The sequence below is a fragment of the Mus caroli genome, unplaced genomic scaffold (genome assembly GCF_978045245.1).
Source record: "Mus caroli unplaced genomic scaffold, Mus_caroli_1 scaffold_15, whole genome shotgun sequence".
NCBI lineage: Eukaryota > Metazoa > Chordata > Mammalia > Rodentia > Muridae > Mus > Mus caroli.
The window spans coordinates 1,132,045-1,144,575 of record NW_028227270.1 but is presented as its reverse complement, the minus strand read 5'-3'; the positions used below and the strand labels follow the sequence as shown (position 1 = coordinate 1,144,575).

The 12,531-nt window shown below is 46.4% G+C and overlaps 2 pseudogenes; both read left to right on the top strand.

The window, feature by feature from the left end:
- The first annotated feature begins 608 nt into the window (after positions 1-608).
- Positions 609-2,497, top strand: LOC147000837 (polyadenylate-binding protein 4 pseudogene; annotated as a pseudogene).
- A 7,653-nt stretch (positions 2,498-10,150) lies between these two features.
- Positions 10,151-11,808, top strand: LOC147000836 (polyadenylate-binding protein 4 pseudogene; annotated as a pseudogene).
- Positions 11,809-12,531: the final 723 nt, after the last annotated feature.

Genomic DNA, 12,531 nt, shown 5'->3' with positions numbered 1-12,531 from the left:
TGCTTCTGGCCTGCCTGTCTGTCCGCATCTGTCTGTCCTTCCGGTGGTGAGCCATCCCCCTCTGCCCGGCCCACCCCTGCATGCCTCAGAGCCACGTGGCAGCCCCGCGCCCCGGCTGGCTGCACCACGTGTCCGCACTGCCCTTCGCAGGTCCCGCAAAGATTTGGTTTCCCCCTTCCCGGGCTGCTGTAACTGTAAACCTCTGGGAGCCCAGGGCCTGTATTTAACAGGAAACGCATGTTCCCAAGACTGCCGTGAGCACATCATCTGATTGGCTCTTGAAAATTTTTTGTCCCCTTTATAAGGGGATTTCCTACTTTAATTTTTATTTTTTAAGCCTCAAGCCAGGACAGCTGCAGAGTACAAACTCCAGGAGCGGGCCATATTGTTTTTGAGAGCCTTTTTGTCTTGGGGCTTTTGCAGTCCAGTGCAAGTCGTCCAGCACTCGGGTCCCAGCTCGGAGCATCCCTGCTCCAGCCTTCCCTGGCTTCCCTGGTGCCACCTGTACGCTGTGGCACATGCCACAGCTCCTCAGAGCCCCTTTTGCCCTGCACTAGGCCTTGTTAGAAGTCCTCCTGGTAGGGATCGGGGTCGTGGGAGGTGGGGAGATGAACGCTGCAGCCAGCAGATACCCCATGGCCTCCTTATATGTGGGCGATTTGCACTTGGATGTCACCGAAGCCATGCTGTATGAAAAGTTCAGCCCTGCGGGGCCTGTGCTGTCCATCCGGGTCTGTCGCGATATGATCACCTGGCAGCACTCTCTGGGTTATGCCTACGTCAACTTCCAGCAGCCAGCTGACGCTGAGAGGGCCTTGGACACCATGAACTTCGAGGTGATAAAGGGAAAGCCGATCCGCATCATGTGGTCGCAGAGGGATCCCTCTTTGAGAAAGTCTGGGTTGGGAAATGTCTTCATCAAGAACCTGGACAAATCCATAGACAACAAGGCACTGTATGACACTTTCTCTGCCTTTGGAAACATCTTGTCCTGTAAGGTGGTCTGTGGTGAGAACGGCTCTAAGGGCTATGCTTTTGTTCACTTCGATACCCAAGAGGCCGCAGACATGGCCATCGAGAAGATGAATGGCATGCTTCTCAATGACCTTAAAGTGTTTGTCGGTAGATTCAAGTCTCGCAAAGAGCAGGAAGCAGAACTTGGAGCCACGTCCAAGGAATTCACCAATGTTTATATCAAAAACTTCGGAGAAGAGGTGGATGATGGGAATCTGAAAGAGCTCTTCAGCCAGTTTGGTAAGACCCTAAGTGTCAAGGTGATGAGAGACTCCAGGGGGAAGTCCAAAGGCTTTGGCTTTGTAAGTTATGAGAAACACGAGGATGCCAATAAGGCTGTGGAAGAAATGAATGGAAAAGAAATGAGCGGGAAAGCCATATTTGTAGGCCGTGCACAGAAAAAGGTAGAAAGGCAGGCTAAGCTAAAGCAGAAGTTTGAGCAGCTGAAGCAGGAGAGGATTAGCCGGTACCAGGGGGAGAATCTCTACATTAAGAACTTGGATGACACCATTGATGATGAGAAATTAAGGAAAGAGTTTTCTCCCTTTGGATCAATCACCAGTGTGAAGGTGATGCTAGAAGATGGGAGAAGCAAAGGGTTTGGCTTTGTCTGTTTCTCCTCTCCTGAAGAGGCGACCAAAGCTGTCACCGAGATGAATGGACGCATTGTGGGCTCCAAGCCTCTGTATGTCGCCCTGGCCCAGAGGAAGGAAGAGCAGAAGGCTCACCTGACTAACCAGTACATGCAGCCTGTAGCTGGGATGAGAGCACTCCCTGCCAGTGCCATCTTAAATCAGTTCCAGCCTGCAGCTGGTGGCTACTTTGTGCCCACAGTTCCATAGGCTCAGGGAAGACCCCCATATTACACGCCTAACCAGTTAGCACAGATGAGGCCTAATACACGCTGGCAGCAAGGCAGGAGACCTCAAGGCTTCCAAGGAATGTCAATTGCCCTGTGGCAGTCTGGGTCTTGTCCAGCTCTTCGACATCTGGCTCCAACTGGTAATGCTCCGGCCTCTCATGGCCTTCCTACTACTGCTTAGAGAGTTGCAGCCCTGCCAAACCTTGCACCTCGGGCCGCAGTTGCTGCCACCACTCCCAGGGCTGTGACTCCATACAAGTATGCCTCCAGTGTCCTGAGCCCACACCCTGCCATCCAGCCACTGCAGGCCCCCCAGCCTGCAGTCCACGTCCAGGGTCAGGAGCCCCTGACTGCCTCCATGCTTGCTGCAGCGCCCACCCAGGAGCAGAAGCAGATGCTGGGGGAGCGTCTGTTCCCGCTTATCCAAACAATGCATTCAAACCTGGCTGGGAAAATCCTGGGATGCTGCTGGAAATCGACAACTCTGAGCTGCTGCACATGCTGGAATCCCCTGAGTCCCTCCGCTCCAAGGTAGATGAAGCCGTGGCAGTCCTGCAGGCTCATCATGCCAAGAAAGAAGCTGCCCAGAAGGTGGACACTGTTGCTGCTGCTACCTCTTAGACAAGGAAAAAGAGTCGAAAGCCAAATAACCCCTAACGGCATCCAGCTAAGTTCTGAAGACATCCTAGTTTGTCTGTGGACCTCCACACCAAGAACCAAGTTTCAAATTCAATAGGCCATTTTGTATCAGAAGGTCAATTATGAAGCACCTATAATTTTTCAATTATAAGAATATCTCTGGGTTCTGTTGTGACCCAGATGATAACTTTTTTTTTCTATTGTGGGTTCTGATTTTTTTCCCTCATCCCAGAAAATGGTTTTGATGTACCCAAGACTTAAGTTTCTCAAATAAAGGAAATAACATCTCCATAAATATGAAAAAAAAGAAGCTTCACTCTTTTTTTTTTGTTTTCTTGTTTTGACTATTTACCCTAGGTTTTCCTTTGTAGCCCTAGCTGTCCTCAAACTAGGTCTGACAACCAGGCTAACATTGAGATCAGAATTCCACCTGCCTCTACTTCTCTGCCTGATCTGCTTCTTTTGGTCAGGTTCTGATTTTGCCACCAGACTGGGCAAAATCTTGCCTCCTTAGGCAATGCAAATAGATGCTAGGATTATGGGTTTAACACCCAGCTTTGCACAATGTAATGTTTGGGAGGGTCCTTGAAGTATAGAGTATACATAACTAACTGGAGTCTTCTCTGAATCAAAAGGCCAAGGACTTGCCCTCAACAATCCATGGATAAAGCCAAGATAATGAAGGAATACCTTCAAAGTTTTATGAAGCCTACACCAGATTCTACAGAGCATTCCACAATGAAGGAGTGCTGTTTCAATTTTGTAAAGGATACATCAGATTCTACAGATCATGTGACAATGAAGCAGTATGGTCTTAGTTTTGTGAAGGATACATCAAATTCTACAGAGCATGCACTGCTGAGTGCACAAGTATTGCAAGCCCTGAGTCCACGATGTTCCAAGTCTGTGCCATTTCATTTTGGCAGAGCCAAGCCACTGCTCTGAGGACAGCTGGATTGTTGATTGGGATCTATAGTTGAACTGCATGAGATACCACCCCAGAATTGTGCCATGAAGAAGCACACAGAAGTCTTCGGAGAATCTGAGGGAGTCACAAGTGTCCCCTGGAGATGTGGAAAACAAAGACAAAGATACAGAGGTGCCATACCAACCCTCTCCAAGACTGCTCAAGGAAAGGGCTAGAACATGAGCGTTGAGATGGTGGAGACTGCCCTGATGAGAATCCAGCCTCTGACATGCCAGGCCCCTAGGCTGCTGGCCATGGATTCAAAGGGCTTTTGGGCAGAAGTGAAAACCCACCCAGAACTCTCTTTGGAGCCTAGGAGCCCTGATTCCTGCTAAGGACTTGCAATTAGGGGATCTTCTGTCGAGTCCTGATCATAAGGCAAAGGCGCACAAAGGTTGTTGTGTCTTTGCAACCAGCTGGTGTTTGTTTGGTTTGTTGCAGTTTTCTGAATAAAAGTGCTAAAAAGCTAGAAATTTGTGTTCTTCTTTAAGTGGCCCAAAGGAAAAGATGAGGGGTGGAGTGGATACAGATGAGGATACTCTATTCTTTCCTACTGTTAGTTACAGGACTAACTGGTAGGTTTTTTTTTTTTTTTTTTTTTTTAAGGACTTCCTCAGGGGACAGACCTTAGGCATTCTGGTTCTCATGTGTGCTGGGCCATAAGATAACCAGCACACATTGAGCAACCTTGAGCACTTTGGGAAACCCTTCTGCTAAATCAACATGAATGACGACTGATATACCCTGATATATAAGAATAATATACCCTGATATATAAGATTAATTAGGTCTTACTTCAAAAACTGTACTACACAAAATTGGAAAATCTTAACAAAATGTACAATCTCCTAGACAGATACCACTTACCAAAGTTAAATCAAGATCAGATAAACTCTTTAAACAGCACCACAACCCCTAAAGAAATAGAAGCAGCCACTAAAAGCCCTTCAACAAAGACAGCAAAAGCCCAGGGCCAGATGGTTTTGGTGCAGAAATCTACTAGAGTTTCTAAGAAGTACTAATTTCAGTACTCCTCAAACTATTCCACAAAATAAAAACAGAAGGAACACTGACAAACTTATCCTACAAAGGCACAGTCAACTGGATACCTAAACTACAGAAAGTCTCTACAAAGAAGGAAAATGTCAGATATATTTGTTTTATGAACATTGATACAAAAAATGCTGATTAAAATTCTCACAAACTGAATCCAGCAATGAAATGAAAATTCATTCTTTTTGTGAAGAACAATAATTCTTGCACATCTGCTCCCCACACCCTCTTCATTCAGTCTTTTACCTCTGGATCCTTTTTCTGGTTATATCAGTGAACTTTTAGAAACATGGCTGCAAATGACTTCAATGTTCATGTATCTCTGGGGTGTGTTGATTCTCTAGTCTCCAAGAACATTGGGCATACAAATGGCTGTCAGCCATTCACAGAGGCTTAGCCCCCTGAGAGGTAAAATGAAGCTCCAACCAACAATAGCACCAAACCAAACCAGGTCAATACAGAGAAACCAGATGTAGCATTGTGTGAGTTACAACACTAAAAACGGTAATGTGCATGAGACCCACTGTAGTGTCATGCCAGGCGTATAGTTAAAACTACAAAGGCACACACAAAGGGGCTGCAGTGTTCTGAAGGGAGTCCCAGAGAGGATCCTGTAGTGCTACAGTAGGTGAAGCCAGAGGCCTCAAACCAGACCAAGGATGCATTGCAATGAACATTTTCAGGTAAAGCTGTTTGGGCAAAAGAGTGTATTGTGTGACACACCATGACACATTTCAGCTGTCACAGAGAGATGTTTTTTATTCATTTTTATACTTGGTTTCTTTTGCAGGGTATGTTTGAAGTGCAGTGTTTCAGTGCTTTAATATAGGGTAGAGCTTGCTGTTGTTTTTGTTTTGTAAATTACTGTTTTCTACATTCAAAAGCTTAATTTTTATGGAACAGATTAGATTTGTGTGTGTGTGTGTGTATGTATGTATATATATATATATATATATATATATATATATATATATATATATGGTTTCTTTTGCAGTTGGGTTTTCAAGGCCAGAGGCAGGATATGGAGGGGTGGGAAGGTGAGTGGGATTTGGGTTTAAATGTACAATTCAAAAAAATCAAGACAAAGTTTAAAAACATTATGGAGATCATTCTTATTAATATATGTATAAATAAAAATATGCATGGAATATCAATTAGAAAACAAATTTAGGAATTTGAAGGAGTACTGAAATAGGTACCAGGGAGGAAAAGGAAAGAGGAAAGAGAAGAAACATGTTCTTACTAAACAATCTCAAAAATCTATAAAATCATATAAAAGTTCCCAGATATTAACTACACAACCCAGGTACAGGATTGAAACCATACAACATCAAAATTTCATACAAATGAAATCTAACACAGAGCTTTGCAATTGATACAGTTGAAAAGTTCTAGTTCATGCAAAAACTGGCAACATAGTGTGAAGACTTTAGGTGAAAGACAGACTTTCCAAAGAGAAAGTAAATTTTCTCATATAAGAATTGAACACAGCTGTGACTGAGATTAGTTTTATAAGGGAGACCTGGTTCAGATGCCTTGGGTAACTTGCAAGACTGAAAACCTGCTTTTGTCTAAGGTGATGGGCTTGCAATCTATAATCCTTAGAACTCAGACTCTTTTTCAGCATTTAGAAACTATGGCGAGCAGAGAAGGCATGAAAAGAAAATGAAATTGGGTCTGGATCACATTCCCTACACACTGGTGCATAGGCGCCATGGGTTTCATCCAGGGTATCCTCCTCCCCTTCTGGTCCCTGGGTTTGGAGTGGATCCCACTGTAGCCTCCCTGGCAAACTCCGGCTCCTTCTGAAAATAAAAGCACCTGGAAACAAAATCAACTATGCTGTTAGCAATCAAGGTCGGATTCAGCCTCTGCCTGCTGATAGCACAGGGGAACTTGACTTGGCTTACAAGTGGCCATCACTCCTGATCCAGGATCACACAACCCAAAGTTCAGGCACTGGAAATTGGTAATGTGGAAGAGATGCATTCCTGGAGACATAGTGCCCACTGCTGCAGAAGTCGCTCCCCTATTGATATGGAAAAGTCTGAGGGTGCAGTAACCATGGACTTATCCAGGACACAAGGCTGGGGTAAAACACTGACAGTCCTAGTGAAAAGCCATTAGGCCACCATCTTAGCTTTCTTGTCGCCAAACCAAGTGACCGCCAGGAAAATAACCCGGAGGCTTCATTAGAAAGTGTGTGAGGAGAGATGTCAGCCATCCTGGCATGGTTTTAGTGCCCTGGACCATGCCTTGAAGGGTCAGCATTGAGGCACAAACATCTGGATCCTGGGTTCAGTCAGAATTCCACTTCAGCCTGCCTGGCAGAGTCTCATCCTGTCTGCAAAACGAAAGCACCAAGAAACAAAATCACATACCTGGTTAGAAATCGCTGTCAGATTTCAGCCCCGGCTTGTTGACATCAGAGTGGAATTTGGCTTGACAGCAGCAAGTAGCAAACACTTGCAAATAGGGATAGTCAGAAAGGACTCTGGCCATCTGAAACTGGCCCAAAGCACACTGCTGGCGCCTGAGCGCCCTCTACTGTGACGAAGTCACAGGCTTTCAACTAGGAGCTGAGAACTCTAACCTTCTGGCCTGACTCATTCATTGGCCAGGATGCCTTTGTGGGATCCACCAGTGTAGACAAGCAAGCAGGCTTCTAACTATGGACTTGTCAAGGATCACAAGCTGACTTAAAACCTTAGGTGTGCGAGTGAGAAGCGGTCAGTTAGCCTCTTCTGGTGTCTTACACACTGGACAAATGTACTCCAGGGCTATACCCATGGAGGGACTGCAGAAAGGAAGGCATGCAGGAGAAAGACAGCTTAGAGAAATACAGCTTAAGCGTCCTGGGCAGTGCTGTCCTGGAAAAACCTCTTCACAATAAAAGGAATACAGCTTCAACAGAGATTCCAGCAGACAGCAATTTTGTAGACCTCCAGAGGTGGGCTGCAGTGGGATGGATTGGATGCCTTGTTACACTTGTAGGGCAGAAAGCGAGTTTACCAACGACAGCTTCGCCAAGCATTCAGTAATGGAAAGAAATTGGACAGATTTTCAGCGTTTATAAACGACGAAGAGCGGAGAGGACGCAAGACAATTGAAAACCGCAGGTCTGCATCTTGTCTTCTGCATACTCATACCTGGGCGCCAGACATTTCTGTCAGCCTTTAAGAGTGCACCCTGGGTTCCAATCAAATCCCACCGCATCCTGCCGGGCAGAATCTGATCCGATGGACAGAATGAAAGCACCGAGAAACAAAATCACATACGCGATTTGAAATGACCATTGGATTTCAGCCGGAGCATGCTGACAGCCAAGAAGAACTTGACACAGTGGGAAAGTTGCAGAATTTGCTCCCTGAGGATCCACAGGGCTGCTTTTACCATTGAGTGGCATTCCTGGGGGGGGGGAGATGGGGGGAGAGTAGCCCCACAGCGACCCCTGCTGTGAAGAAGTGGCCCTTGCCTGGAGGTCCAAGGCAGAGCTGGGGATCTAGGAAGCTTTGGGGCTTCTGGCTCCTTCATTGGTTCCCTGATCTAGCTATGGCCTCTACAAGTGTGGACAAGGGGGAACCAACTATGAACTTGCTCAGGATAGCACGACTCGCCTAAACTCGGGGTGTGAGAGAGAGTCAACCTGGTGGTCCAGTGTTTTCCCTGTTGGACAAGTATACTCTTGACCCATGGCCACGAGGCAACGAGGGAAACTACAGTGAGATGGACAGTACAACCTGAGATTGAAAGGCCTTAGGCAAACAGAAAGGAAAGCAGCTGCGATGGAGAGTTGTGTTTGCATTCCGTTTGTCTTCTTCAAGGGAGGGGGGCAGTGCTGCAAGTCTTGACACACTTGGTGGGCTAAGAAGATAGTATGTAATCTAAGTTTTGAAACGCGGGGAGGCCGAGAGGACCAGAAAATAAAATCCAAATCCGTGGAACCTGAATAGCATGTTCTACATCCTCACACACATGCGCCAGGCATTTTGGTCAGCATTTAAGTACACACCTTCCCGACCTGGAGTCAGCACAGAATCCCACCTGCACCTGCTTGACAGAGTCAAATCCAGTCAGCACAGTGAATGTACAGAGAAACAATATCATGAACGACCTTTGAAATCACCTTCAGATTTCAGCTTCGGACTGCTGACAGCCCTGTGGAACAAGGGATACAAGTTATAGCTACTAGAGAAGGGTGTCCAGAGTGTGAGCACCAAGGTTGCCACCAGCTGGAGCTCCAGAGCCGCAGCAACCCCTGTTGTGAAGAAGTCTCTGGGCTGCCCCTCTGAAGGAGAACTGTGGATCTGCCAATGGAGACTATTGGCTTCTTGCCAGGACTCCTTCCTTGGCTCTGGCTCCTGCATTGCCCTGAAACCACCAAAACTGTCCTGCATGACAGCGGTTCGTTGGAGGGGACCAAGCTAACTCAAATGAAATAAAGAACCTACTATTAGTTATATTATATTGGCACATGTCTGTTATTTTTAGAGATAACTAACATGTACCTGGCACTACAATTCTCTTCTTACCCCTCCCCTCCTTGGTGTATTGTTTCTGTTTTATATACTCTATAAGCAATTCTGCCTTTTTCACTTCTTTGTCTATGTTGTGGATTTGTAAACACCAGATTTCAGGGTCCTTTGCTTGCTTTGCCCACCTCTTTCTGGATTACAAATTCCACCCACAGTGTGACTGCAGAAAGTTCATGTGAGCCATCCCAGAATACACACTGCTGATGTCCTTGTGTGCCTGGGCCTAGAGTAGTAGAGCTGGCTTTTTGGTTTTGTGTGTGAAGAGGCTGTCTTGGGATTCTGCACCAGTGTCTCCTGGCCTCGTCCAGTACTGCCGTGAGCAGATTTTGTGCCATGGCTTTCTGTCCTTGATATCTGTACTGGCTAGTTTTGTGTCAACATGACATAGCTGGAGTTATCACAGAGAACAGAGCTTCAGTTGAGGAAATGCCTCTATGAGCTCCAACTGTAAGGCATTTTCTCAATTAGTGACCAAGTGAGAAAGGCCCCTGTGGGTGGAACCATCTTTGGGCTGGTAGTCTTGGCTTCTATAAGAGAGCAGGCTGAGCAAGCCAGAGCAAGCAAGCCAGTAAAGAACGTCCCTCCATGGTTTCTGCATCAGCTCCTGCTTTCTGACCTGCTTGATTTCCAGTCTTGACTTCCTTTGGTGATAAACAGCCATATGGAAGTGTAAGCTGAATAAACCCTTTCCTCCCCAACTTGCTTCTTGGTCATGATGTTTGTGCAGGAATAGAAACCCTGACTAAGACAACATCCCTGACTTAGAAGGTCTCTCATTTAATTCTCTTTTTTCATGTTATGAATCTGCAGAGTTATCTCACGAAGTCCAAGATCTCAAATACATAGGGAGAGGAGTGAACACAGCGAAAAATCCTCCATATTTGCTTATTGTCTAGTCCAGGTCCAGGGGAACTGAACTGCTTTTCAAAATATTACAATTCCCAGAATCCAATCAAGGCTTATATGAGAAAGTGCTGAGCTATGAGTTTCAAAATAATCCCCATTCAGCTTTGATACCAAATTATTTTGACAGTCCCTTAAAAACAGCTTTCCAGTCTTGCTGCCTGATTCCCTGCAAATATGAATCCAGTTCAGGGCAGCCTGGAGCCCAGCTATCCCAGCAGATCCCTGCCTGCCTTCTGTCCAGACACAAAGACTAGAGGATGGAAATGTTACCTGCGTTCATCTCAAACACATGCATCAAAAACAGGGCTGGTGGAGTGGGCAGGTGGAGAGGAGATTCCCTGTCCTGAAGCTTCATCTCTACACTTAGCTGTTGTTCACTTCGATACCCAAGAGGCCGCAGACATGGCCATCGAGAAGATGAATGGCATGCTTCTCAATGACCTTAAAGTGTTTGTCGGTAGATTCAAGTCTCGCAAAGAGCAGGAAGCAGAACTTGGAGCCACGTCCAAGGAATTCACCAATGTTTATATCAAAAACTTCGGAGAAGAGGTGGATGATGGGAATCTGAAAGAGCTCTTCAGCCAGTTTGGTAAGACCCTAAGTGTCAAGGTGATGAGAGACTCCAGGGGGAAGTCCAAAGGCTTTGGCTTTGTAAGTTATGAGAAACACGAGGATGCCAATAAGGCTGTGGAAGAAATGAATGGAAAAGAAATGAGCGGGAAAGCCATATTTGTAGGCCGTGCACAGAAAAAGGTAGAAAGGCAGGCTAAGCTAAAGCAGAAGTTTGAGCAGCTGAAGCAGGAGAGGATTAGCCGGTACCAGGGGGAGAATCTCTACATTAAGAACTTGGATGACACCATTGATGATGAGAAATTAAGGAAAGAGTTTTCTCCCTTTGGATCAATCACCAGTGTGAAGGTGATGCTAGAAGATGGGAGAAGCAAAGGGTTTGGCTTTGTCTGTTTCTCCTCTCCTGAAGAGGCGACCAAAGCTGTCACCGAGATGAATGGACGCATTGTGGGCTCCAAGCCTCTGTATGTCGCCCTGGCCCAGAGGAAGGAAGAGCAGAAGGCTCACCTGACTAACCAGTACATGCAGCCTGTAGCTGGGATGAGAGCACTCCCTGCCAGTGCCATCTTAAATCAGTTCCAGCCTGCAGCTGGTGGCTACTTTGTGCCCACAGTTCCATAGGCTCAGGGAAGACCCCCATATTACACGCCTAACCAGTTAGCACAGATGAGGCCTAATACACGCTGGCAGCAAGGCAGGAGACCTCAAGGCTTCCAAGGAATGTCAATTGCCCTGTGGCAGTCTGGGTCTTGTCCAGCTCTTCGACATCTGGCTCCAACTGGTAATGCTCCGGCCTCTCATGGCCTTCCTACTACTGCTTAGAGAGTTGCAGCCCTGCCAAACCTTGCACCTCGGGCCGCAGTTGCTGCCACCACTCCCAGGGCTGTGACTCCATACAAGTATGCCTCCAGTGTCCTGAGCCCACACCCTGCCATCCAGCCACTGCAGGCCCCCCAGCCTGCAGTCCACGTCCAGGGTCAGGAGCCCCTGACTGCCTCCATGCTTGCTGCAGCGCCCACCCAGGAGCAGAAGCAGATGCTGGGGGAGCGTCTGTTCCCGCTTATCCAAACAATGCATTCAAACCTGGCTGGGAAAATCCTGGGATGCTGCTGGAAATCGACAACTCTGAGCTGCTGCACATGCTGGAATCCCCTGAGTCCCTCCGCTCCAAGGTAGATGAAGCCGTGGCAGTCCTGCAGGCTCATCATGCCAAGAAAGAAGCTGCCCAGAAGGTGGACACTGTTGCTGCTGCTACCTCTTAGACAAGGAAAAAGAGTCGAAAGCCAAATAACCCCTAACGGCATCCAGCTAAGTTCTGAAGACATCCTAGTTTGTCTGTGGACCTCCACACCAAGAACCAAGTTTCAAATTCAATAGGCCATTTTGTATCAGAAGGTCAATTATGAAGCACCTATAATTTTTCAATTATAAGAATATCTCTGGGTTCTGTTGTGACCCAGATGATAACTTTTTTTTTCTATTGTGGGTTCTGATTTTTTTCCCTCATCCCAGAAAATGGTTTTGATGTACCCAAGACTTAAGTTTCTCAAATAAAGGAAATAACATCTCCATAAATATGAAAAAAAAGAAGCTTCACTCTTTTTTTTTGTTTTCTTGTTTTGACTATTTACCCTAGGTTTTCCTTTGTAGCCCTAGCTGTCCTCAAACTAGGTCTGACAACCAGGCTAACATTGAGATCAGAATTCCACCTGCCTCTACTTCTCTGCCTGATCTGCTTCTTTTGGTCAGGTTCTGATTTTGCCACCAGACTGGGCAAAATCTTGCCTCCTTAGGCAATGCAAATAGATGCTAGGATTATGGGTTTAACACCCAGCTTTGCACAATGTAATGTTTGGGAGGGTCCTTGAAGTATAGAGTATACATAACTAACTGGAGTCTTCTCTGAATCAAAAGGCCAAGGACTTGCCCTCAACAATCCATGGATAAAGCCAAGATAATGAAGGAATACCTTCAAAGTTTTATGA